The following is a 27,446-nucleotide window of genomic DNA, read 5'->3' on the forward strand; positions in this document are numbered from 1 at the left end:
TGAAAGCTGGAAGACTTTTGCACCTTTTTTGTTTGTGCATGAGGTCTGCAAAATATAGTTCTCCCATATAAATTAACTCCAGCAAGCATTCGAAACTTTGTATTTTAATGTTAAGATAAAATGGGAAACAGCTTATAAACACATGGAAAATGAGTAGGTTGACAAGTAGATCTTTTAATCCAAAGAATACTAAATCCATGCCTGCGTCGATAGTTTATTCTATAGAAATAGATAGTGTTTATTCTCAGAAACCATATTGACGAACCAGCCAGTCAACGCGTTTATTTGTCCAGGAGGCTTCTTATTTTCCATTTATGTGTTATTATTGATGAGTATACTTCTCTTTGGCATACAGCATCTCATGTTTGGAAGAGGTAGGATATGAAAAGAATTTTTCAGAAAAGGAGAAAACAAGAAAAAGAGAGAAGAATCTCTCCTGGGCATGTTGCTTCTGGTGAAAATCACTTCTTTGCTCTCAGATTTTACAGTTACTGAACATTTCACGCTCTATTCTAATAAAACCGTGGATAAATCACCCTTAAGAAGAGGAAGAAAATAGCCTAACTAGAATAGCATGAACTAACGTTTTTAATACATTAGTTCACTGCAGCTCTTTGAGGCTACAGTGATACAAATGTGTGAGCGTAGTGGGCGTGACAATATCAATTTGCGTGTAAATAAATCTACTTAAAGGAAGAATTTTAAATATATCAATACATTACGGAAATGTTAAGACAAATCAATGAGCTTCTTAATGCAAGAAATTCTATAAAACATATTGATATTTAATTGGTTAGAATCTAGAGTTGCAAATTTAAAATTTTAAATTATACTATCTATTAAAAGATACCTATACTAGAAATGCATTATGATTTCTCTCAGTTTTCTGGGATCTAAAAATATTATGTTTTCTCAAAGCAGAATAGCTTATTTTGTAAATGAGCTAATTCTGAGATTTAAAATAGGTACACTGTTTAAAATATTGTATTTGTATTTTAACAGCAAAAGAAAACCAGTATCTACTTCTTTTAAAAATCTATAAAAGTATTCTCCTGTATGCCTGAAACCTATAAATGCATCCTCTCATTTCATGAAGCATGTCTCTGTGCTTTAATTTTGGACCCAATTTATACAATGACAACTTTCCAGGGACAGTCACCTGGACACCTCAGCCACGAGTGTGTTCTGTGTTTTAGCAAAACATCTGCTCATGATTCTGGTGAAGCAACACATCAGTCAACCATTCGGATGTTTTAAATTCTTTATGGCAATTGACACAGACTTGGGATGTCAACTGAAACATGCTTACAAAACTTATGACACGGTCCAATTCTCTGGTCTGCAAATTGAGGCTCAAGATATGTATTCGTAGAACTTCAGCTCATCGATTTTTGCTAGAGTTGGAAATCTCTTCTACGAGATGAGAGCTGGGAAGAGCCTTCCTCATTTACGCCCCGGGGCACCCTGTGCCACCCTCAGGCCGGAAGAACCTTCAGGACAGTCCAGGCAGTGAGCGTAGGCTGTTTGTGCTGCTGATGATGACAGAGATCACAGCCGTGTCCAGACTGGGCAGAAGTGGGTCCATTTTCTTCTTTCAGATGGAAAGTTTGGGCCAAAGCAGAGAAAGCCATGAGTGCAGAGCCATGAATTTCTAGAAAAGGTATTGGTGTTGGGACAGTGGTCTATAAAGAGAAACTCAGTTGCTTGTTTTCAAGCTCAACCTTTTCAAAATTCATTTTAAATTGTCTAGTGTTTCCATTTAAAACTGAAATCCACAAACACAGAGCCAGTTTTCCAGAGCCACTTTTCTGTCTCTCGTGAACACATCCTTTACAGCCTTGGGATGTGACTGGGAAAACCATGGTCCTCTGACTCCAAGGCCAGGCCCTCACTCTCCCTGGGGGCACAGTCATCAGGAAGCCACCAGGGTCCCCTCCCCAGGTACCCATCATCAGCTGGAAGCAGAGGAAAGTAGCTGCATGGGCCATGTGGGCACTTAACTATATAGCAGAACTGAACATTAACACTAAAAATTAGCAAAGGTGTCTTGTGTAAGTAAACAGAATCTCAATGTTTCTGGGCCAGAGTAACTCTCGTTAGCTGTCAGGGTCCGGACAGAGGGGAAGCCAACGGTTTTGATGTTTTCGTTACCGTTGTTGCTTTTGTTCAGGTTTATGAATTTTTGTTCCATTTCTAAAGGGATGGAGGGGTCAAGAGCAGGTCCTTGGTTCAGGTAGGCCGTCACCAGTTTGCTCCTTGCTGACCTACTTAGCTGTCCCAGCCACACTTTCCCCCATCTGTAGCATTGGGCAATGGGATGCCTGCCTAGTGGGATGGCTCTGTGGTGGATGGGCCAAGTGGAGTCTGCAGCTGCACACACTCAAAGCATTGGCCGTTAGGGTCACTAAACCACATTGTCTAGAAGGCGTCGCATTAGACCTGGTGGATGTCTGCCCTTGACCTGCCTACACGTGATCCCTGACAGCATGCTTGTGGCCCCTCCATCTGTGGGCCAATCAATGCAGGCACAGCAGTATTCCATCTCTGATGGCAGACGGTAAGTTTTGCCAACACAGAAGGATATCAGGGAACTATATCTAATTTCCTGGGATAAACCATAATGGAAAAGAATATGAAAAAAAGAATGTATGTACATGTATAACTGAGTCACTTTTCTATACAGCAGAGATTGGCACACATTGTAAATCAACTATACTTCAATTAAAAAAAAGAGAAAGGGGGGACCTTCAAGATGGTGGAGGAGTAAGACACGGAGATCACTTTCCTCCCCACAAATACATCAGAAATACATCTACATGTGGAACAACTCCTACAGAACACCTACAGAATGCTGGCAGAAGACCTCAGACCTCCCAAAAGGCAAGAAAGTCCCCATGTACCTGGGTAGGGCAAAAGAAAAAAGAATAAACAGAGACAAAAGGATAGGAACGGGACCTGCACCAGTGGGAGGGAGCCGTAAAGGAGGAAAGGTTTCCACACACTAGAAGCCCCTTCACAGGCGGAGACTGCGGGTGGTGGAGGGGGAAAGCTTCAGAGCCTCGGAGGAGAGCACAGCAACAGGGGTGCAGAGGGCAAAACAGAGACATTCCCGCACAGAGGATCGGTGAGGCTTGTCTGCTCACCCGCCAGGATGGTCGGGGCTGGGGGCTGAGGCTCGGGCTTCGGTTGGAGCGCAGGGAGAGGACTGGGGCTGCTGGCGTGAACACAGCCTGCAGGGGTTAGTGCGCCACGGCTGACCGGGAGGGAGTCCAGGGAAAAGTCTGGAGCTGCCGAAGAGGCAAGAGACTTTTCCTTCCCTCTTTGTTTCCTGGTGCGTGAGGAGAGGGGATTCAGAGCCACTGCTTAAAGGAGCTCCAGAGACGGGCGCGAGGCACGGCTGAAAGCGCGGACCCCAGAGACGGGCATGGGACGCTGGGGCTGCTGGGGCCGCCACCAAGAGGCCTGTGTGTGAGCGCAGGTCACTATCCACACCTCCCTTCCAGAGAGCCTGTGCAGCCCGCCACTGCCAGGGTCCCGGGACCCAGGGACAACTTACCCGGGAGAACGCACAGCGTGCCTCAGGCTGGTGCAACGTCACGCCGGCCTCTGCCACCTCAGGCTCGCCCCGCCTCCGTACCCCTCCCTCCCCTCGGCCTGAGTGAGCCAGAGCCCCCAAATCAGTGGCTCCTTTAACGCCGTCCTGTCTAAGCGAAGAAAAGACTCCCTCAGGTGACCTACATGCAGAGGCGGGGCCAAATCAAAAGCTGAGACCCAGGAGCTGTGCGAACAAAGAAGAGAAAGGGGAATCTCTCCCAGCAGCCTCAGAAGCAGCGGATTAAATCTCCACAATCAACTTGATGTACCTGCATCTGTGGAATACCTGAATAGACAACAAATCATCCTAAAACTGAGGTGGTGGACTTTGGGAGCAACTGTAGACTTGGGGTTTGCTGTCTGCGACTGACTTGTTTCTGATTTTTATGTTTACCTTAGTATAGTTTTTAGCACGTGTTATTGCTGGTGGATTTCTTTATTGGTTTGGTGCTCTCTTCTTTTTTTTTATTACTTTCAAATTTTTTATTTTAATAATTTTCTTAATCTTTTTAGTTTAATTATTTTATCTTTTTATTATAATTCTTTCTTTCTTTCTTTCTTCCTTCCTTCCTTCCCTTCTTTCTTTCTCTCTTTCTTTCTTTCTTTCTTTCTCCCTTTTCTTCTGAGCTGTGTGGCTGACGGGATCTTGGTGCTCCAGCCTGGTATCAGGCCTGTGCCTCTGAGGTGGGAGAGCCAAGTTCAGGACATTGGTCCACCAGAGACCTCCCAGCTCCACATAATATCAAATGGCAAAAGCTCTCCCAGCGATCTCCATCTCAACACTAAGACCGAGCTCCACTCAACGACCAGCAAGCTACAGTGCAGGATGCCCCATGCCAAACAACCAACAAGACAGTAACACAACCCCACCCATTAGCAGAGAGGCTGCCTAAAATCATAATAAGGTCACAGACACCCCAAAACACACCACTGGATGTGGTGTTGCTCACCAGAAAGACAAGATCCAGCCTCATCCACCAGAACACAGGTACCAGTCCCCTCCACCAGGAAGTCTACACAAGCCACTGAACCAACCTTACTCACTGGGGGCAGATACCAAAAACAACGGGAACTACGAACCTGCAGCCTGAGAAAAGGAGACCCCAAACACAGTAAGTTAAGCAAAATGAGAAGACAGAGAAACACACAGCAGATGAAGGAGCAAGGAAAAAACCCACTAGACCAAACAAATGAAGAGGAAACAGGCAGTGTACCTGAAAAAAATTCAGAATAATGATAGTAAAGATGATCCAAACTCTTAGAAATAGAATGAAGAAAATACAAGAAACATTTAACAGGGACCTAGAAGAACTAAAGAGCAAACAAACAATGATGAACAACACAATAAATGAAATTGAAAATTCTCTAGAAGGAACCAATAGTAGAATAACTGAGGCAAAAGAACAGATAAGTGACCTGGAATATAAAATAGTGGAAATAACTACTGCAGAGCAGAATAAAGAAAAAAGAATGAAAAGAATTGAGGACAGTCAGAGACCTCTGGGACAACATTAAACGCATCAACATTTGAATTATAGGGGTCCCAGAAGAAGAAGTGAAAAAGAAAGAGTCTGAGAAAATATTTGAAGAGATTATAGTTGAAAACTTCCCTAACATGGGAAAGGAAATAGTCAATTAAGTCCAGGAAGCACAGAGAGTCCCATACAGGATAAATCCAAGAAGAAACACACCAAGACACATATTCATCAAACTATCCAAAATTAAATATAAAGAAAAATATTAAAAGTAGCAAAGGAAAAACAACAAATAACACACAAGGGAATCCCCATAAGGTTAACAGCTGATCTTTCAGCAGAAACTCTGCAAGCCAGAAGGGAGTGACAGGACATATTTAAAGTGATGAAAGGGAAAAACCTACAACCAAAATTATCCTACCCAGCAAGGATCTCCTTCAGATTCGACAGAGAAATTAAAACCTTTACAGTCAAGCAAACGTTAAGAGAATTCAACACCGCCAAACCAGCTTTACAACAAATGCTAAAGGAAATTCTCTAGGCAGGAAACACAAGAGAAGAAAAAGACCTACAAAAACAAACCCATAACAATTAAGAAAATGGTAATAGGAACATACATATCAATAATTACCTTAAGTGTAAATGGATTAAATGCTCCAACCAAAAGACATAGATTGGCTGAATGGATACAAAAACAAGACCCATATATATGCTGTCTACAAGAGACCCACTTCAGACCTAGGGACACGTACAGACTGAAAGTGAGGGGATGGAAAAAGTTATTCCATGCAAATGGAAATCAAAAGAAAGCTGGAGTAGCAATTCTCATATCAGACAAAATAGACTTTAAAATAAAAACTATTAGAAGAGACAAAGAAGGACACTGCCTAATGATCAAGGGATCAATCCAAGAAGATGCGACAATTGTAAATATTTATGCACCCAACATAGGAGCACCTCAATACATAAGGCAGATGCTAACAGCCATGAAAGGGAAAATCAACAGTAACACAATAATGGTAGTGGACTTTAACACCCCACTTTCACCAATGGACAATGGACAATGCAAAAGGAAAATAAATAAGGAAAGACAAAGCTTTAAATGACACATTAAACAAGATGGATTTAATTGATATTTATAGGACATTCCATCCAAAAACAACAGAATATAATTTCTTCTCAAGTGCTTATGGAACATTCTCCAGGATAGGTCTTATCTTGGGTCACAAAGCAAGCCTTGGTAAATTTAAGAAAATTGAAATCGTATCAAGTATCTTTTCCAACCACAACACTATGAGACTAGATATCAATTACGGGGAAAAAAACTGTAAAAACTACAAACACATGGAGGCTAAACAATACACTACTGAATAACCAAGAGATTACTGAAGAAATCAAAGAGGAAATCAAAAAATACCTAGAAACAAATGGCAATGAAAACACAATGACCCAAAACCTATGGGATGCAGTAAAGGCAGTTCTAAGAGGGAAGTTTATAGCAATACAATCCTACCTCAAAAAACAAGAAACATCTCAAATAAACAAACTAATCTTACACCTAACGCAATTAGAGAAAGAAGAACGAAAAACTCCAAACTTAGCAGAAGGAAAGTAATCATAAAGATCAGATCAGAAATAAATGAAAAAGAAATTAAGGAAACAATAGCAAAGATCAATAAAACTAAAAGCTGTATCTTTGAGAAGATAAACAAAATTGATAAACCACTAGCCAGACTCATCAAGAAAAAAAGGGGTGAAGACTCAAAGCAACAGAATTAGAAATGAAAAAGGAGAAGTAACAACTGACACTGCAGAAATACAAAGAATAATGAGAGATTACTACAAGCAACTATATGCCAATAAAATGGACAACCTGGAAGAAATGGACAAATTCTTAGAAAAGCACAACCTTCCAAGACTGAACCAGGAAGAAATAGAAAATATAAACAGACCAATCACAAGCATTGAAATTGAGACTGTGATTAAAAATCTTTCAGCAAACAAAAGCCCAGGACAAGATGGCTTCACAGGCGAATTCTATCAAACATTTAGAGAAGAGCTATCACCTATCCTTCTCAAACTCTTACAGAATATAGCAGAGGGAGGAACACTCCCAAACTCATTCTATGAGGCCACCATCACCCTGATACCAAAACCAGACAAAGATGTCACAAAGAAAGAAAACTACAGGCCAATATCACTGATGAACATAGATGCAAAAATCCTCAACAAAATACTAGCAAACAGAATCCAACAGCACATTAAAAGGGTCATACACCATGATCAAATGGGGTTTATCCCAGGAATGCAAGAATTCTTCAATATACACAAACAAGCCAATTAAAAAAGGGTAGAGGACCTAAACTGACATTTCTCCAAAGTTATACAGATTGTCAACAAACACATGAAAGGGTGCTCAATATCACTAATCATCAGAGAAATGCAAATCAAAACTGAAATGAGGTATCACCTCACACCGGTTGGAATGGCCATCATCAAAAAATCTACAAACAATAAATGTTGGAGAGAGTGTGGAGAAAAGGGAACCCTCTTGCACTCTTGATGGGAATGTAAATTGATACAACCACTATGGAGAACACTATGGAGGTTCCTTAAAAACCTAAAAATAGAACTACCATATGACCCAGCAATCCCACTACTGGGCATATACCCTGAGAAAACCATAATTCAAAAAGAGTCATGTACCACAATGTTCATTGCAGCTCTGTTTACAGTAGCCAGGACATGGAAGCAACCTATACGTCCATCAGCAGAGGAATGGATAAAGAAGATGTGGCACATACATACAATGGAATATTACTCACCCATAAGAGAAACAAAATTGAGTTATTAGTAGTGAGGTGGATGGACCTAGAGTCTTTCATACAGAGTGAAGTAAGTCAGAAAGAGAAAAACAAATACCATATGCTAACACATATATATGGAATCTAAAAAAAAAATTGTTCTGAAGTACCTAGGGGCAGGACGGTAATAAAGACGCAGATGTAGAGACTGGACTTGAGGATATGGGGAGGGGGAAGGGTAATCTGTGACAAAGTGAGAGAGTGGCATGGACATATATACACTACCAAACGTAAAATAGATAGCTAGTGGGAAGTGGTCACATAGCACAGGGAGATTGGCTTGGTGCTTTGTGACCACCTACAGGGGTGGGATAGGGAGGGTGGGAGGGAGGGAAACACAAGAGGGAAGAGATATGGGAACATATGTATATGTATAATTGATTCACTTTGTTATAAAGCAGAAACTAACACACCATTGTCAAGCAATTAGACTCCAATAAAGATGTTAAAAACAAACAAACAAACAAAAAAAAACAGAAGACGAGGGATATCTGTGCAGACCATGCGATCTAGTCCTCTGGATCCAACACCCTCCCTGTGGCTCTGCCACACGCCAGGTCTCACCACACTCACTAAACACCCAGGAGTGTAGGGCTCATGCTGAGTCCATCTGACGGGTTTCTGGGCTCATCACGCTAGACAAAGGGCCTCGTCTTACACTTTCCCCCCGTGCCGTCCGCCTTATGCCTGTTGCTGTCTCAGGTCTGTGACGCAGTCACTGGGAAGCTTGCAAATCTCCCAGGAGTGATGTCATGCTCTATTCATCTCTGCCTCTCCCTCCCGCCCCGGTACAGGCCTCACACACAGTGTGTTCTTAGCATCTTGAATTAATTTAAGTCATCAATGTATCTACACCACAAAGCGTTGGTCTCTGGGCCACTTTGGTAGTTTCCTTACATGTACACATATGCGTTTGGAAGGACACATTCCCTTAAAGGACAGTAAAACTCATCACGGCTCCTACATTGATCTCTACCAGCTTGACCTGTGGTGGAGGGACCGCCTGGTGGTCCTTGCGAGGGAAAAGCCCTGAAGTGCACCAGTGATGCTCCCCTCAGAGATGCTCAGCCTCAGTGATCCTGATCACCAGTGACATTTCAGGGAAGGTCACGATCCTCTGCATGGCATAGAGGTCCAAGTGTTTCTCCCCAGACATATATTTAACACCTAGGAAACCAGTTTAGATGCAATACTCAGTGGGTAGGTGTCGAAGATTTGCTTTGCACAGAATTCTTGATGCTGGTCCTTATCAATCCCCCTCAGGACTGTGCATACTGCTGCTGTGATTGTGTTTGTGATCCTGGAATAGTCCCTGTTCCCAGCTGGGGTGTGAACATTGAAGATTCAGGGCTGCATTGGGGTAGTTCCCAGATGCTGGTTCCCTTTTGGGGCTGTGCGAATGCATAACTATCTCTGTTGACTTGGTTTAGCCATCTGTAAAATGGGGTTAATCTCACCCAAGTCACTGTAGGGTCGTGTGGAATCCTTTAGGCAATGTTTCTGGAAAACCCTATGTTGACAACGCTGGCATTGGAATGCCACATCTGATCACCTGAAGGCAAGTTTAGGGTTTGAGCCCCGGCACTGAATTTCTAAGCTCCTGGGTGTGGAGCCAACTTTAATGTTATTTAAGCGGAGTTGACTTTTTTAAGGAGTTAATTTAATTCTTGCTGTTAATGAAATCCTGCCTCTTATGCAAGCCAAGTGTGCAGGCCTGAGGCAGAGGATGAGGAGGCAAAGGGATTTCCAAGAAAGGGACAGAACTTGCTGGAAAAGTTAGAACTGGCACCACTTGGGACGTCTGTGCCAGAGTATTGATTTTTCAATTCTTCCTTCTCCGTTACTTCGCTCAGTCAGTGAGACTTCGTCTGTGTCTTCCTCATGTTCTGAGCCCACAGACTTTTTTAATGGACTCTACTCACACCAATCAATGTACAAAAGTTTCTAGTCCAGGAACTTATACAATTCCAACCAAACAGCAACAAAAATGCAGCATAAATATTTTGGAGTTAAAGTAGAAACAAAAATCGAAATCTAATAATTCACAGTATTAATCGTAAGTACAAATCATTTTCTCCTAAAATGATCTCATGTTCCTTTTGTGTACAATCAGAATATAAGCTAAAGTGAATTTTAAAATACTTTAAATGAAGTTTTGAATGAGTGATATTGGTCAATGAGTGTTTTAAATACTTGAGGCTTTAAAACACTACATGAATGAACACATCGTTGCCGGTAGATCCACACCACTGGCTGATAATTGATAGAATTCTATCTACGTGGTATAATGAGAAGAGAAGCTCAGCCTGGGAATTATCAGATCTCCTGCATTCCAGTGTCATTGCAAAGCAGGAAAAGAGGATTTTAAGTGGTCTGGAGTTACAGTGGAGTTTCCTTACACATTCCTTTATGTTTGTTTTCCTAATTTTTTAATAACGATTGGTGATTAGAATCCCGAAATGGAGGCATTAGTAAGGGTGTGCAAAATAGAATAGCAAAATTTAATTATTACAGTGCTAACAACTACCATAATTATTTCAACTACATTTTTAAAAATTCCATTTTACTATTTTCTGTTCTTATGAAAATAATGGATGGTATACCACTTAGTATCTTCACCAACAACAACAAAAAAGAAAATGAAAACAAAACAACAACACAGCCCACAACAAAACATAAACTTATCAACTTTAGATCCAGAAAGAGGGAGTTTCCAGAAAAATCTTGAGCGTCTGTGTCCATACAAGAGCTTTCAGAAGGAAGGTTTGTATCGTGCCAGAGAGATCAGTGAGATTGGTGGAGGGTAATGAATGCATCACGATCTGCTGGGCAGGCCTCCAAGATATTAATTCCTCTGTAATGAAGTTGGTAGAAGACTCTTCGCAATCTTGTTCCTATTTCCAGCGACTCATCAGAGCTTTGAAATGTACTTCCATCTGGAGGAAACAATGGCTGCCTCGAATTCTTCTGCCTCAGATCTAATTCCAAACAGGCAGCCCCTCGCTGGAGAAGAAGCCCATCTCTTGTCACATCTGTGTCTAGGCTCTGGGTCGGGGGTCAGTGGGAGCCCCACGGGCAGGGTCTCCTGCATGGCATTGGGATGCTGAAATAGCAGCATGTGACACATTTAAAACTTGCTGTTTGTGCAATCGCTAAAAACTGCACCATTAGCTGGATTTTCAGATTGCATGAGTGCAGATCATTAAGTGTTATTACAGTATTAATTATTAGAAATGTCCTGTCCTGCCCGAATTAAATTGGGATAGTCAATGGCCTGCAAGTTCTCAATACCACGGATAATTTACCCAGAGATCTGCCACCCTGGGTAAGGTGTCTTCACACACATTTCACATTAGTTCACATTAAGTACCAATTGAAGATCCCAGAAGAAAGTGATAAATCAGATCTGGCTATTTTCCAATGGCAACCTTGACACAGGAACTTTTGGGAAACGGGCAGGGACAATGTTGATGCCTAAGTGACAACTTGATGCCTAAGTGACAACTGGATGCCTGAAAGAGAAAGTTGACCAGCTATGATCAGTGTTTTCATGGTGATGTGCCTTCTGGTTACTGCAGGGATTTCATGTGATTTCAGTGTCTCATAATCTGTGCTGAGTTGATTTAAAAAAAAAAAAGAGTGAAATGAGCATCAATATTTAAAGCCAATCCATTCAAAACTGGATGAATATTTGTTAAACACCGTTGACTAAACACCACCATCAAGAAGCTGAGATTATCTCAGTTGAACACCTAGATATTTAAAAATCATCCTTAGATCCAATTTAAAATTTTTTAATTAAAATCGAACACATTTACAAAATCAGTTTTTCAAGTTTAGTATAAAATATATAAAAGTTGTTTGAAGCATTAATTATATTAGTTCCAAATGGTGATCAACTTAAATACCAAAAAATTGGACAATGATAGAGCTATAAAATGGCATCTGTTCTTAAAAACAATGGTTATGAAGACAGTGTAGCCATATGGAGAGCAATTAGGTGACATTACTGGAAAATGTAATATCTAATATCAAAAGCTGTGTGGATGCAGCATGTTAAGATTACAATTAAGTAGAGAAGTTGCATATTAAAAATCTAAAACACCAAAACTTGTAAGCATGATGGAGTGTACATATACATATACACATACAGATGTGATGTAAATACGATACTTCAGCTTAGATTAGAATAAATACTTCAGATTAGATACGAAAGTACCTAACCTGAAATTTAATAAGGTTCAAGGTCCTCTTCTAAAATGAAAACCTAATATTCCCCTGGACTTCTACTCCTCTTAAAAATCTACTTTTGCTTAATTTAGAACAAAATCCTTTACAGTAAATCACTCTGTCTTTTCTATGAGTTAAAGCATTGCAGGATCTGAAGCAGGAGGCGGGAAGGGCTGGTTGCCGGAGCCCTGGGTTCAAGTCCCAGCTCTGCCCTCTGGGTTGTGCAAAACCAGACCAGTCAGTACTTCCCGAAGCTGTCCCAGCAGGGCCCAACCATCCCAAACAACAGCTTCTGTAAGTTCATCTGATGGCATAGAGTAGTAATAGGTTATATTTTCTAAAGCTCCTTTAATGTTGTACCTCTGCAGAGCCTCATCTAAGGGCAGGAACCACTATTATTTTCACAAGTAAGAGACATGAAGGTCTTGGAACTGACCCTTCTCCAAGGCCGGGCCCTTAAGGAACCACAGAGGGCTGACTTGGGTTTGTGCCTGAGGAGTCAACGCCCCTCTTCTTTGCAGGAATCCACCCAGGGCCTGCTTGAGGTCTCCTGAAAAGCCCCAGTGGAAACCACGTTAGACGCTACCAGACAAATGAGCCCATCACAGGATAGTGGCAGAAGCAAATCCCCAGCAGTAGGAGGCCCAGAGCTGACACCCATTCGTGCAGCAGGAAGCCTGGGCTCGTCCTTCCCAGTGACAGGTTCTGGCAGAGCCATTTCCGTCTCACACATTCAGAAACTAGTAGCCTTTCTAAGACCTTAACTAGAGTTCACTAACTCTATGTGGGACATCCGCATTACTAGACCAAGCACAGTAAGGATGTCACACGGCACACACGTCTCCTCCCCCATCTTTCTGCCTGATTCTCCTGCCAAATCCCCATCATGTTAGAGCCCGAGGTCTGGCCAGCAGACACCGTGTCCCACACTCTACGGTGAGCCCTGGCTCCTGGGCTGGCCCGATGAGACCTCGAATGTGTCCACTGCTGTAAGTGGCAGCTGTCACGTTAGCTCTGTTAGGGACCAAGTTTAGAGAAGCAGCATCAACACAGGAGTGGGGCTGCCCCCAACCCCTCTAGGCTCTGTGATGCCCAAGAGAAAGTAGGGTTAAGTGCAGACAGGAGAGGGCAGAGAGGCAGAGGAGCGGAAGTCAGGAGGCCGAAAGTGGAGGACTCAGATGAGAGCCTTCACCCGTCACCTGGCGAGGCCCCGCCCACCCCAGATCCACATCCTCGGGGCCGGCTTGACCCAGGAGCCCCCAGCTGGATTCTGGTGTCAGTGTCACCAGCCAGGTCGCACTCCTGGGCTGAGGCTCTCAAGATCCGAAAAGAGCCAGAGCAGCCCAGCTATGAACTCAGTCTGAGTTCTGCCCTTCCTGGAGACTGGTCGGTCGGACGCTGTGGTTGAATCTCGTAATAACAGGTGCACGTGGGCTGGACTATCTTGGTCCGATCCATTTCCATCACCATCAGTAGCTCAACAATTAAGCACCTTCTCTACAGTTTCTAAAAGTGTTTTGTGATCGAGGGAAGAAGTACTATTTTAATATTTTCACTCCAATGTTTGCTGTCTTGTCCCTTTCTTGTCAAGTCCAAAACGTTTTAGAAATTTATGTCTCCTGGTTGGTTTTCAGTTGCAGATTTTCAGACAACAGAACAAAATCCAATCTGCTGCTGTGAAAGTAGAAAAACACTACCAGCAGCAAAAGTGTGTGTTCCCTCCCTCCCTCTACTCAACTTGGTGAGGTGGTAACTTCCCAGCCCACACAGGCGATTTAAATGCAAACACTATTAAGTACTGTCTGTTTCTTTCTGTTATTTCAAAAAATGGAGAAGAAATTAAACACAAAAACTCGTTAAAGCAAAGTTAAGATTACAAATTTGAGCACAAAGCAGTCAGTAAATGCAAATGCCAATGTTCTAATTGTAACAGTAACTGAAATGCACTTCACGCCCTGGTCACATTGACTCTCTGTTTAAAGGTCTAATTAGAACGTTCAGCTATTATGGGTGATATGGATGAATTCTTTTATTATGAGTACATTTATTTCTTACAGCTTTACACCTTGAAGTAGTAAGCTCCTTGAAAGTAGGGATTTTCCTTTAATTCATTGTGGGTGGGGTATCAACCAGATGGTGTTGATCTAACAAAAATAATAACTCTAGGAATACACTCAGTTTGGCCAGATCAGTGCTCTCACAGTAAGCACATGGCAATGTCTGTAACAACACAGCTGCCCCATCACACACTGGCAAACACAACTCGAAAATGTCTACACCTCCACATGTACTAAGGAGACCAGCCTTCATCAGTCTAAAAAATCTCTTCCAAAGTAATTTTAGTTTCAGTTTTAATTCCTGTTTGTTTTGTTTTTTGAGTTATTTTTTATTTAGATTTTATTAGGAAAAATTTTACAACACTAGTCATGGGCTTACAAAAATAAATAGAATTAGAAAAAATATGCCCATATCCTAGAAACTCACCCATTTTTCTATTCTCATGTTTCCTTCCTATCTTCACTAATGCAATGTGTAATTTTGCACAGTTGAAAACTAATAGTACAAATATGCAGACTTTATTTTGATAGCTGCACTACACATCTATTTTTTTTTTTTGGTATGTTATTATTTGTCTAACTATTGCTCTACCCTTGGACATTTTTAAAATATTTTGAATAGCGCTGCATTGGGAGTACCCTGCTTTACCACTTTGTGACAGAATTTTCCCTTAGGTTTTCTTTTTTTTTTTTTTAGTTTAATATAATCCTTGAAACTCTTTATGAGCTTTCCATATTTCTTCAGAATAACATATAAATTGAAAGCACATTTCTAGCACAATAATAAGTTATTACAATAAGTTAGCTACTTGACCGAAGGTTCCAAAATTTCATAACAAACACATGTACAGCTGTCACCATATTTTCAAATAGAACCAGAATATCCTCTATTTTTCTGATTCGTAGTAACTAATCTACTAAAAAGGTTATGAAACATTTATAGACCAAAAAATAAAAAGAGGCTAAAGACTATATCGATACTTATTACAAACATGACAAATGATTCACAAATAAAAACACTTAAAACTAAATTCTAAAGATATAAACAGTTAATTAGATGAAGTGAAAAGTTAATTGCAATAAAATATCTGAAAAGTGTTCATTCTTACAAATAGTGAAAGAAATGACAGCTAAAAAATTTTTTAAAAGCATTTTTCACCTATTAGATTAAAAACTAATCTAACACTTAATCAGTAAAGTTTAAGAAAACAGGCATGCTAAGGATTTGAATAAGACTTTTAAAACAGTGATTCACATTCTAGTTATGCAGCTATATTGAGGAGTAGAGAGATAGATTAATAAATAGAGATAGAGATGATGAATGAATGGAGGGAGGGAGGGAAGGAGGAAGGGGGGATGGATGGAGGGAGGGAAGAATGGATGGATGGATAGGTGGATGGATGGAGGGAGGGATGGATGGGTGGGTTGATGGAGGGATAGGTGGATGGATGAATGGAGGGATGATAGATAGGTAGGTAAGCAGATAGATGGGTAGATGGGTAGATAGATAGATGGTGCATAGAGATAGATATTCACTTCAACAAAATTGATAATTGTAAAAAAGTAAAAATTGTACTTTTTCAGAGATAATAACATAAATTATATATGTTCTTGTGAAAAGTTATTAGAAACCATTGTAGACACATTTATGACAGTTCTTAATGGCATAAGACAATACTTGTTACAGTACATAATACTACTTGAAAAGAGCAAAATGTGAGTAAAAATAACTTTGCATAGAAAAGACAAAAAGGAACATTTCAAATGGTAAGAGTAGATTTGTCAAGATAATGTAATTATGGATTTTTTTCTGATTTTTTTCACTTTTATGGCGTTTCTGTATTTTCAATAATGAGAAAATCTTGTTTTGATAACATAAGAAAAGTTAGCTTATAAAGAAGATCATCCTACTATCTCCCTTCCAAAAGAAAATGTGGTGGTGACTTCATTTTTCTTTTCATCTCTGACAGTAATTCTTGCATTGACGTCCTGTGATCAAATGACTGGCATTTTATATTATTTAATTGGGAAAGATAACATTTATATTTAAAAAGGTGTATAAACATATGTTTTATATAACAAGTAATAATAAAGAGCACACCCATGAAACTTTAAGCAAGACAAATAATATGATATTATCATAGCATCTTACCAACTAGTATGCACATCAGGTGTGAACTTGGTGTGAGTGTTCAGCTCCACATATTATGAGACCCTAGTAAATGCAGTACTGCCTGTAGGAGGCCTTCAGGCATCTCACACATGAAGGGTCCTGCCTCTGGTCCTCCAGCACTTCACTGATGCTTCTACTGTGAGATTCATCACACAACCCAATCACATGCCTCAACGGCACCTCCTCATTAAACAGAGAGATCATGCACATGTTGAAATCCCCCAGTAGAGGAAAAAAGAGTAAATAGTTCCTTGATCCTGCATCTCCTGATATCCACCTGTTTCTCTCATCCCCTCAGACAAATTTCCCAAGAGCCAGAAGTAATGAATTTAAGTCTTCATCCTCCTCACCTTCTGGTCACTCTTCTTGCAGTTCAATGGCTTTTAAACTTTTTGGTCTCAAGATCCCTTTGCACTCTTGACAGTTACTGAGTACTTCAACGGGATTGTATTATGCTTCATATATCTATATTTACCATGCTAGAAATTAAAACTCATACACTTTAAGTACTTAGTAACTCATTTTAAAATAACAACAATAAACCTATTAGAGGTTACCATAATTACCAATTTTATAAAAATAATTATTTCTCAAAAACAAAGAATAAATGATTATAAGAGTGACCTTGTTTTACGTTTTTGCAAATCTAATGTCTGGTTTAATAGGAGATACATCTTGGCTTCTGCTTTTAATATGTTTTTTGGCTGAAGTATATGAAGAAAAGGCAGACTCACAGATATGCAGTTGGAAAGAAAGAAGTATTTTAATAACTTTTCAGATAATTGTGCATATCTTTCTTTGATAATATGCCAGAACTCAGTAAGTGTTAATTTCTTAAAGATTGCTTGGAAGATGGAATCTAAAACCAGAGTGATGAACGCCTCATACATTCAACACTACTGGTCTCTCTTGCACTTGGAATGGATTTTCTCCCCATGATTTTATGTTATTTTCCAAACATAGACCCCATTCAATATGAAAACATTACATTTATTAATATCACTACCAATTTCATCAGAAACATTTTTGAGTCTGTTTTTATGGGTTACTCCTTTTTTTCCTACTTCCTATCACATTTCCTGCTTCTTTGTTGATCATTTTGTTTAGATCCTGGAACTTGGGAATGTTGTTTTTGGGTGTCTGCGTTTGTTTTCTTCCTTTGAAGCTGACCTTTCCTGTAAAGGGGTCAGATGGTAAATATTTTAGACTCTGTGGGCCAGGTGGTCTCAGTCTCATTGTGCAAAATCAGCCATGGACGATGTGCACACAAATGGGTGTTGTGTGTGCTAATAAAGCTTTATTTACAAAGCCACGTGGTGGGCCAGATTCAGCCATGGGGCCACAGTTTGCCAACTCTTTAAAAGATGGTCAGCTTTGCTTCTACTTAGTTGGGCAACTAGTTAATTGTGGATTTGATAGAGCAGCCCTTGCTCTGAGCATAGTGTACCCTTAATGCTAAGGTAAGAGTTTCCTTGGGTGTGTACTGAATGTCTTAGTGATTAGCCAGTCGTTTCTGCCATGCTGGTTGGACCCAGAGTCCCTCCTGCCCTATGTAAACTCTGGGAATGTCCAGTGTCCCCACCCCAGCCGCATGGGGCTCATTCCTGGGCGTACGAAGCAGTGGTTGTCAGCAGAATCTCAAGGGCCCCATACAATTTCTCAAGCTCTTTCTCTGCGTCACTCTGCTCTCCCCAAGCCCTGGCCCTGCCAGTTCCACAATCCTCAGCCCTGCGAACTTAGGTCTCTGTCTCCTCAACTCTGAGCAGAATGTGCTTTGCTCGGCTTCCCTTCACTGTGCTGAGGCTCAGAAAGAATCCAGGCGGAGTGGGGCAGTTTGCGTGTCACCCTCAGGGGTGGCAGTTCTGGGCTATTCACCATCCATCGTCTGTAAACAGGTGTGGATACAGCAAGTCCAGTTGGTGGATGTCCAGCGCTGAAGGCAGGCCCTTCCGCCCTCAGCCAACTATGACTGCACATGGAAGTATTTCCATCTGAGGGTCATTCATTCAATCATTTCATCATTTACCCAGAAAATGGTTTGTCTCTTCTCTGAACATAGATCTTGCAAAGTGCTGTGAGTTCTTGAAATCGGGGAAATACAGGCTATTTGCAGTGAACAGCCCTGTGCACAGGGTAAATATTCCCTGGACCTGACTGCAGATTTCCCACGTGCTGGTTAGAGGAGATGGAAGAGCCCGCAGGATGAGAGGGTTAGAGAGACAGGGGAGAATGTTCCAGACAGCCGACATGGTGCTAGTCTAAGTGCAGAAGCATCTGGAACTAACAGAATGAGAAAATAAATGAACATGTGAGAACCATGAGGACTTAGCTGGAAAGCACTGAAGGGTCTCAGACCAGCCCGGCATGGGAGTGATTCTCCTTGTCCTCCCTCCTCTCTCCCCCAACCTGCTTTAGTTACTTACTGGTTTCTCTTCCCCCTCCGCCCTTAACTGGAGAGTTTTCTCAAAGGTTTTCTCTGAGCCTCCTTCCTCTCTTTCTGAAAGATCTTTATTGGTGTTCTTAGCTCACAGTTTATACCAGTGACTCCCCAAATCTTTTTCTCCATCTCTAATTTCTACCCAAGGACAGAGTGTACATATTTTGGTCAACACCCCTGGTGCAGGGGCCTCAACAAGCCCCCGGTCAAAGCTGCCCTCTGCCCTCACCAGCCCCTGGTCGTTACTGATGCGCCGTGTCCCACATCTGGGGTCGTAACCTCAGAGGTACCTCAGTGGCTTCTGCTGCCCATACTCCACCCCTTTTCAGCGACTGCATCCTCTTCCCCCCAGAAAACCTTCTCACATCACCCTTGCCTTTCCTCATTACCGTCAAAATTTTGGTTTACCCCCTCCACCAAAAAGAGAGTGGAATATCTAAGAATATTTTTCTTACTTCTGAGGAATTATACATGTCCCTGATTAGCAACCTGGAATATCTTTGTACATAAAATCCATTCCAAAAGAAGTATTTTTTATGTCACAAAATTTTCAATATGCGCAGAGGGAAGAATTTCCAGGAAATCTGATATGATGAAGCAAGAAGGGTCTAGAAGGAAGGGCCGCAGGGAGGGACTTTTGCACTCACAAACACCAATTCACATCTGTGAGCTGCTGGGGGAAACGACAGACAAAAACATCGGTAATGCCCGTTGTAGGGCCTTTGCACCAGCGGGAAGCCATTTACCCACTGATTATAGGCCCCGCAGTGCGGTGGAGTGACTCTAGGTCTTAAATAATTGTCACAGTCATGGAACCATGTCATTTACCAAAAAACTAAGACAATAAACAGAGTGTGTGTGTAATGATGGTGAATGCACGATCACAGATGTGATAGACACACAAGTGTACAAATGTGCACACACACTTCTTCTACCGGAGTACATAAACAACTGTGTGCACATGTCAGTGTGTGCATCTGTGTGTCTGTGTGTGCACATGTCAATGTGTGTGTGTCTACATGTATATGTCTGTGCCACATGCTGTGTCTGTGCCACATGCTGAGTCTGTGTCTATGTCTGTGTGTGTACCTGTGTGTCTGTGTGCACGTGTCTACCTGTGTGCACACCCGTGTGTGTGTCCCTCGGGAAGTTGTGGTGAGGGCTGGCTCACGAGTACCTGAACCTGCTAACTTGTGTACCAACACCTTGTGTGATAATGTCTCCAGATAAAAGGGGGAAAAAAGAAAAGACTGAAAAAGGAAGGAATTAGGCTTCATATCGAAGAAAAAGTCTCCTGCAGTATAAACACACCGTCCACCAGATGAGTAAAAGCCACAGCAGACTTTACCCCGTTTGGAAAGACCCATTTTTATTCTTCCTCTGTCCGCTCCCTCTGAGAGGCAGTGAGGGATAATTATGGTGGCCCAGCTGCATGGGATGTTGCGTGCGCATCCGCGTGCTGCCTGAGTGAGTTGTGGTGTTTGGGTTGTAGGGTTGTGTTCAATCACCAAGCCTGCTTATGACGGATCAATGAACAGGAACTCATTACATCCTGGCCAAAACTAGCCACAGGAAGGGAAGCCCACTTAGGTGTATGGGGGCAAAATTATATATTGTTTTTTTCTGTTGTTTCATTTCACAAAACTGCAAAAGTCCAGGCAACGTTTTGTCAGTAAAAAACAATAAAGAATATGAAAAGCCCATCTTCACAGAACACTGGACATTGCAAAACAACCTACAGCTATTATGGGATATATCAAAACTGACACGTAAAACTTTGGCTGTTGATTGAACCATATCTCACGGGGACAGCTCAGCCTCATCCCTGCTGCCCGGATGGAGCTGCACGTCCAGAAGGACCGGGACCAGGAGTTTATGAGCTTAATTGAATTGGTGGTATTTGGATGATTGAAAAAAATTGGTGACATTGCAAAACTGGTCATTAGATTTTCAGGAGCAGAGGGACTCGTACTCCACAGGGACCTAAAGGAACAGCATGGATTAGAAGCTATGTTAATTTGGTTCACGTATCTTTTATAGAAAGCAGTAGTGCTTTACGAATCCATTGTTAATGTATTTGCTACTCGTGGTCTCTTACCTTTAAAAACAACCTAATGGACTGACACGCACCTTGGTTCTAATGTCTTCAAAAATGCAAGTATTTCTTGAAAACAGGAAAATGATTCCTGTGTCTTCTCTCTGACTTACACCTAGATGGTATAAATTCTATGAGTTTTAATATCACTTTCTGTCTTTCTTATATTGCACCAAGAACTTGTGTGTGTGTGTGTGTGTGTGTGTGTGTAAAAACTGTAGCTAATTAAATCAGGAAGAAATAATTTGGAGCATTGTTTTTCTTGTGCTGCTTACAAGTAAGAGACAAACAAATGCATGAAAAGCCAAATAGGGGTCAATCCTAAGCCACAGATGTGCCAAAAAGCCCTATTATGCACAACTGACACCCCCGGAATTCCCATCGGCACCCCTAAATAATATCAGATGGGGCTTTTCATGTCTATAATACTGTCGAACATCTGTTTCCAGGGGTCTGAGAGACTGTATTTAAAACCTAAGGGTTTGGTGTTAAGGGAAATAATTAACATGTTTCTTGGCACCTGGCCAGCAGGGACAGGACATCACCTGAAAATGACAAAGTTTCTTCATATTCCACGTCATCATGAGCAATGCCTGGAGTAACTCAGAAGAATGGCTGTAATAATATGCCCTCCCTCTCAAAGACAGAGCTAGGATGTAGGCACAGCAATGACGGAGCAATTTCCCATGCAGCTGGTGTGGAGATGGACCCAAGGGTGCTGGAGGTCAGTGGAAATCCCAGTTGTAAACTAACCATCACCTGGGACTCCCTTAGTTCTTAAAACCAATCCTATTGCTTTCATAGGAAATTGAAAATTTTCAGTGAATTCTAAAAGCCAAAAAGATTTCCATTTTGAACAACATGAAGACATCCCTCAGACACTTTCGGTAGAGATTTACAACCATGGTCCTGAAATTGATTTCCACTTCTCTGAGCAGAACCCCATCTCCCCCTAGTCTTGTTGGAGAAAAAATGTCTAGATGGTTCAGGTATCATTTTGGTCTTGGTTTTCTTTGACTACACAGAGAAACTCACCCTCATGGGAGGTAAAACTTCTCAAGATGGAGCAGAAAGGAAGAGAGTGTGGCACAGACACTGGCTTTTTTCTCTCTCTTCTGACTGTTAGGATGATTTAAATATGCAGGTGCCACAGCATGTGTATGGATGCATTGGGCCCCTCCTATATGACTGCTGCAGACTTCAGATATGATGCATTTCTTCTTATTATGTTTCCAGATTTATAAAGCATTTTTATTTTGGTTTTAATTTAGGGGAAACTCAAGAAGATACTCACAGGGTAGTTGCTCATCCAGCACAGAAATGGATTCCCTATTTAAACATTTCTGAGAAGCGCCGTATGACAGTAAACATCCATCCAGGAAACAGCATCATAGGTCCCCAGCAGAAGCTATTTGGAGAATGTTAGTAAATGAAAAGCACCCCCTAGTTTTTATTTTTAACTAGTGAGTACCACGAATGGACTGTGCTTCTTCTTTCTTCCTGTGTATGGTTTGTCAGTCGGCTCCGTTCTGAGGGCATTCAGGCATTTATGTTGTGATTTGCATCCCCACTTCTCAGTGCCGTGGCAGGAAAGTGACAGGGAGCCCGGGTCCTGCAGGAGAGCATCATGGCCCCAGAGAGTGATGGAATGATCTCATTTCAGCCTTTTTCTTAGACAACAGGCAGCGCTCTATGAAGATTGATACAGAAGTGTGGGGCTTCCTTAGCTGGACCATCAAATGGATTGATATTATTCTCCAGTGGAGGATGAAGACAGAGTAACCGTTATCATACTCAATACACAGGCTTGTCAGGAGCGGAAAATCATCCCGCGTCACTGATTATAGGAACATTTCATGACTGTCATGCGAATTTAGTAGTGCAATGTCGCGGGCAGGCTACTGGGCCAGAAATTCTCTATTTGTAAGAAAAGGAAAGGCTGCCTGTAAGCCCAGCCCCCAGAAAGGAGCCCCCAGTAGATAAAAGGGCAGAGGACCAGGCTGGCGATTTGCAATCCGCAGGAAGCTTGAACGCATTTGCATCTTGTTCATAGAACACGTGTAGCTGGATCCCAGGGGCAGGGGCCTCTGCGTGTTTAGTTCTCTGACAGGTACTTGCTGGGTGAGAAGAACTCCGTGGAGTCAGAATGGTCATCTTGGGGGAGGAGGAATCGCATATATTCTGAAAGACGGTTATGATGGATTGACCCCTTCCTGTTGCATGTCATTCATTCTTCACACACGTGGGTGAACACGCTCATACACACACGCACGTGCAAGAAATTAATGCCCCTTCACTGTGAATGGAAAACCGAGGCTCACGGAGCAGCTCAGGGCACAAGGGGACATGCTACCTCTGACACCCGCTGTGGGCGGGGTAAGGCGGTCATTCCCCACGTGGCATGACTGGGGCCCCCCAAGGCCTGTCCCTGCCCCCCATCCTAACCAGCCAGGCCCTGATTCCCATTTCTGATGAACGATCATTCTTTCATTTTCACCTCCTAACCCTTGTGAGAGGCAGACCCCCCAAGGAAAGCAGGCAGTGCGTGGGCTGTGTCACCTCCCAATGAAACGATGTGAGGGCAGGGATCTGGATGTTACCTAACCGCTGTGGCCAGGCATATAAGCATCTTTTCTGTTTTCCAAGAAAGTGTGGGTGCAGGGAGAAAACTCTTCCTGGGAACCCCCAGGACAGCAGTCCTGTGAGTCCCCAACACGTTGAGCAGACCCACATGCACGACCAATACTCGCTGAGTCAATCATTACTTCCCAGGACGAGATCAAGAAAACGCTGGTGGTCCATGTGGAGGAGGCGGCAAGAACGCAGGGGGAGGCTGATCACGGGGCTGGGTCCCTTCCCGCCACAGAGAGAAGTGTGCGGAGCTGCTGAGATGGTCCCAGTGGGCCACGTCCCTCATCCGACGCATGTTGAGAAACGGAGCCCTACTGCCTGCAACATAGACTCGAGATTGCAGGGCGGCCAAAGCAGAGCATCGCGAGTGGGGATGTGCTGGGCAGACTCGGACACTGTGGACGGAGGACATGGAGGCGAGGGGCTTCAACCAGGCTTTTGGGTGGAATCAGCCAGACCTGCTGAGGGATTGGAGGACAGGGATGAGGGGAAGGCAAAGCCAAGGTGACCAGGGACTGAGCAAGGGGCTGTTGGAATTCTGTGCAATAACTGGGGGATGGAGAGGGGCTTGTGGGCTTACGGGCCAGAAACCAAGGGTTGCCAGTTTGATCGGACTCATTCTGAACTGGTCACGAGGCTTTCAGATGAATGTGTACCTGGATGAGGACAAGCTGACTGTGTACACTGCGAGCCGTTCCCAAAAGATGGCATTTCGCCCTGAGGGACAGCTTTGTGAAGGAAGAGGAAGCGGCCAGACCAAGAAGGAAAGCCAGACTCGGAGACGGCGGAGCACTTTACTTGCCCAGAGGTTCTGCCCTGCACTCAAGCTGCAGGCGGGGGAGAGGGGATGCATCAGTAAAGGGATGGTGGCCTGAGCGGCTGATGCCGAATCACAGCTCAGCAGGACATGCAGGGAAGACGGTCCTGGGGATGAACAGGGGACCTGGGACAATAAAGGGTCAGGAGTGAGGATCGAGTGACCCTCTTGGTGAAGCCCGCGGGGGTAACGGGACGCAGGAAAGCAGAGTGAAGGGGGGCTGACTCTTGTTTACAAATTCAACTGTTAGTAACAGCCTTAGCTCCGCCTTCCCCCATCCTCACAAGCAGATAGAAAATCTGCGAGAGGAGAGACCGAGCCCTGACGCCTACACGCTTGCCTTTCCATAGGAATTACTCAGTACCCATTTGTTTTAGGAAAGAAAAGATGAGTGAGGTCTGTTTTGGTCACTTATCACTGCAGGTCGGATCCCTTCCAAACTTAGTGCCTTCAAGCCATAGGAATCATTACTTTGCTCACGATTTTGTAATTCGGCAGAGCCCAGAGGTATATGCTCTCTGAGAGCATCAGGAGGGGCTGCCCGCCTGCATCTCCAAGGCGGCCTCTGCACGCGGCTGGAAAGGGGGTCCCGGCTGGCGGCCTCGATCCCCTCCTGTGGGGAACCTCTCCGCCGCCGCTTGAGCTTCCTCACACTATGGTCGCTGTGCAAGGCGGGGAAGAGGAGCTGCTTCTCCCCTCTGACGTCCTGTGGCTTGTGCATATTTGTGTCATTGTGCAGCGGTGTCATTCCTTCATCTGTCTATTCATCTACTTGCTGATTGCCAGGCCCTGGGGTACCAGGTTCAGGCTGCATCCTGGGATCGTGTTCGAGCTTTCCAGCTCCAGGTGCCGGTCTAACACCCCTGACTCACTCTGCAGAGCCAGCTACTCCCAGGGGACAGCATTAGTACTCTGCCGTTTGCCCAAAGACAAAACGCTAGCAGAACGGATGAAGACCCACACTTCCCGTGTTATTAAAGATGGCCGATCACTTCTCCTCATTATCAACATTTCAGAGCTAAAAAGACCTCAGAAGCACAGGATATTATTCTCAATAGACACAAGTTCAACTGTCTGCCATGTTAAAAACATAACGAAACAAAATGAAGCAAACCTCCCACTACCTTACCTCCCCATCTGTTTACACTTTACCCTCTTCTTGCTTTATCGGGGCAACTCTTCCTGAAAAAGCAGTGTTTCCTCGAGGTTTCCACTGACCTTCATTGTGACCTGGCATCCCCATGCCCTGGCTCTGCTGCCTTTGCTCCGTGCTGTGCCCCAGCCCTTTTCTCCACGGTGCTGTGCTGGCATGTAACCACCACGAGAGGTAGCATCCTTTAGGAAAGGAGTGCTGACCTTGGGGGTAAAAGACTGTTTTCTGAGGGCTGACTCTGGAATGTTCTAGTTACTTGATCAAGCACATGCTATTTTACTTGTCCGCAGAAATGACGATGTCCCTCTGCTGTCCGATGATTCTCTCATTATCCTCTCCTACACACTCTGGAGTATAAGGTGGGTGCTGATAGAGTGCATCCGTTTCTCTGGTCCTTTGCTCCCTTCTGGATGCACAGGTATGTTTGTCTATCCCTCCTGGAAGTGAGGGCAGGTACGACTTGCTTTGGCCAATGAAATGCAGGCAGAAGTGACGTGTCACTAGCAGGCAGAGGCACTGAAAAGTCAGGGCAGTATCCTTCTTGTCATTGTCCCTCTGTGGAAGGGACAATGCATGTTGAGAGGGGCAACCCCAGGACTAAGCAGCCTCTATGCTGGGTCCCACTTGGAGGACAGTTGACCTAGACAGTCGCCTGGATGTGCAGTGTGAGCTGCTGCATTAAGCTACTGTGAGGCACCCCCCGCCCTTGGGGATGCTCCCTCGACCCCTCAACCCGCCAAGCACAGAAACGCCAAGCAGGACCCCAAGCTGGACTGCCTCAGCCCATCCCCAACCCTGCTCAGACTCCTACCTTGCTTGGGCCCAACTTTGGACTTTGGAGTGAAAAGTCCCAGAAGGATGGGCATGACAAGGGGAAGAGGAAACGCCTCCACCAGAATGCCATCAACTCCGTTTTATCGCACAGTTATTTCAGGTTGATGGGAAGATGGTGAATACACACATAACTGCACACACTTGTGTAATATTATATATTTGTCTGCTATTAATAAAAATAGACTATTATTTAGCATATGCTGTTCGGTGGACAAATTCTATCAAAAGATGTGGTTCCTGGGAGCAACCTTAATGCCAGGATGGAACCAGCACGTAGCTGAGTCTGGCCTCTGCCCCACAGCTTCCCTCTGGGCCTTGACCTCAGTGGTGTCCTGACCACGCAAGTGTGTAACACCTGAGGTTGGCCGTAAGTCTATATTCAGCTGTAAAAACTATGTTTCAAAATCAAACCCAAGATGCATTAATTAAAGATGACATGATTGCACTTGAAAGAGATCACACTTGAAAACATAATCTGGATGTCTGTAAATAAATCGTGCCCTAAAGAACTCTCTGAACTCTGGACATTATATTACACAGAGAACCCTTAATCTGCCCACTTTTAAACAGCCACTGATATTTTATGCTGCCATTTTATTTTAATTATACACAGCCTACCTGCCCTTGGATACCTGGAAGCACCAACCACAGTCCATAGGAGGGAACTGGTCATCTCCAACAGGGGGCACCACTTGTCACGGACACACTCCTTCTGCAGATGGAGGGCCCGTTACACCCGGGGGGCCCAGGGCAGCCCAGGCAGCATCCACTAGATCCCAGAGGTGACACACCCACCTCTACCATCTAAGAATAAATGCACATCCTAGAGACTGTCATACTGAGTGAAGTAAGTCAGACAGAGAAAGAGAAATATTGTATGATATCACTTACATGCAGAATCTAAAATAAAATGATACAGATGAACTTATTTACAAAACAGAAACAGACTCACAGATTTAGAGACCGAACTTATGGTTACCAGGGGGGAAGTGTGGGGAGAGGGATAGTTAGGGAGTTTAGGATTGACATGTACACACTGTTGTATTTGAAATGGATAACCAACAAGGACCTACTGTATAACACAGG

The sequence above is a fragment of the Mesoplodon densirostris genome, chromosome 15, assembly GCF_025265405.1.
Source record: "Mesoplodon densirostris isolate mMesDen1 chromosome 15, mMesDen1 primary haplotype, whole genome shotgun sequence".
NCBI lineage: Eukaryota > Metazoa > Chordata > Mammalia > Artiodactyla > Ziphiidae > Mesoplodon > Mesoplodon densirostris.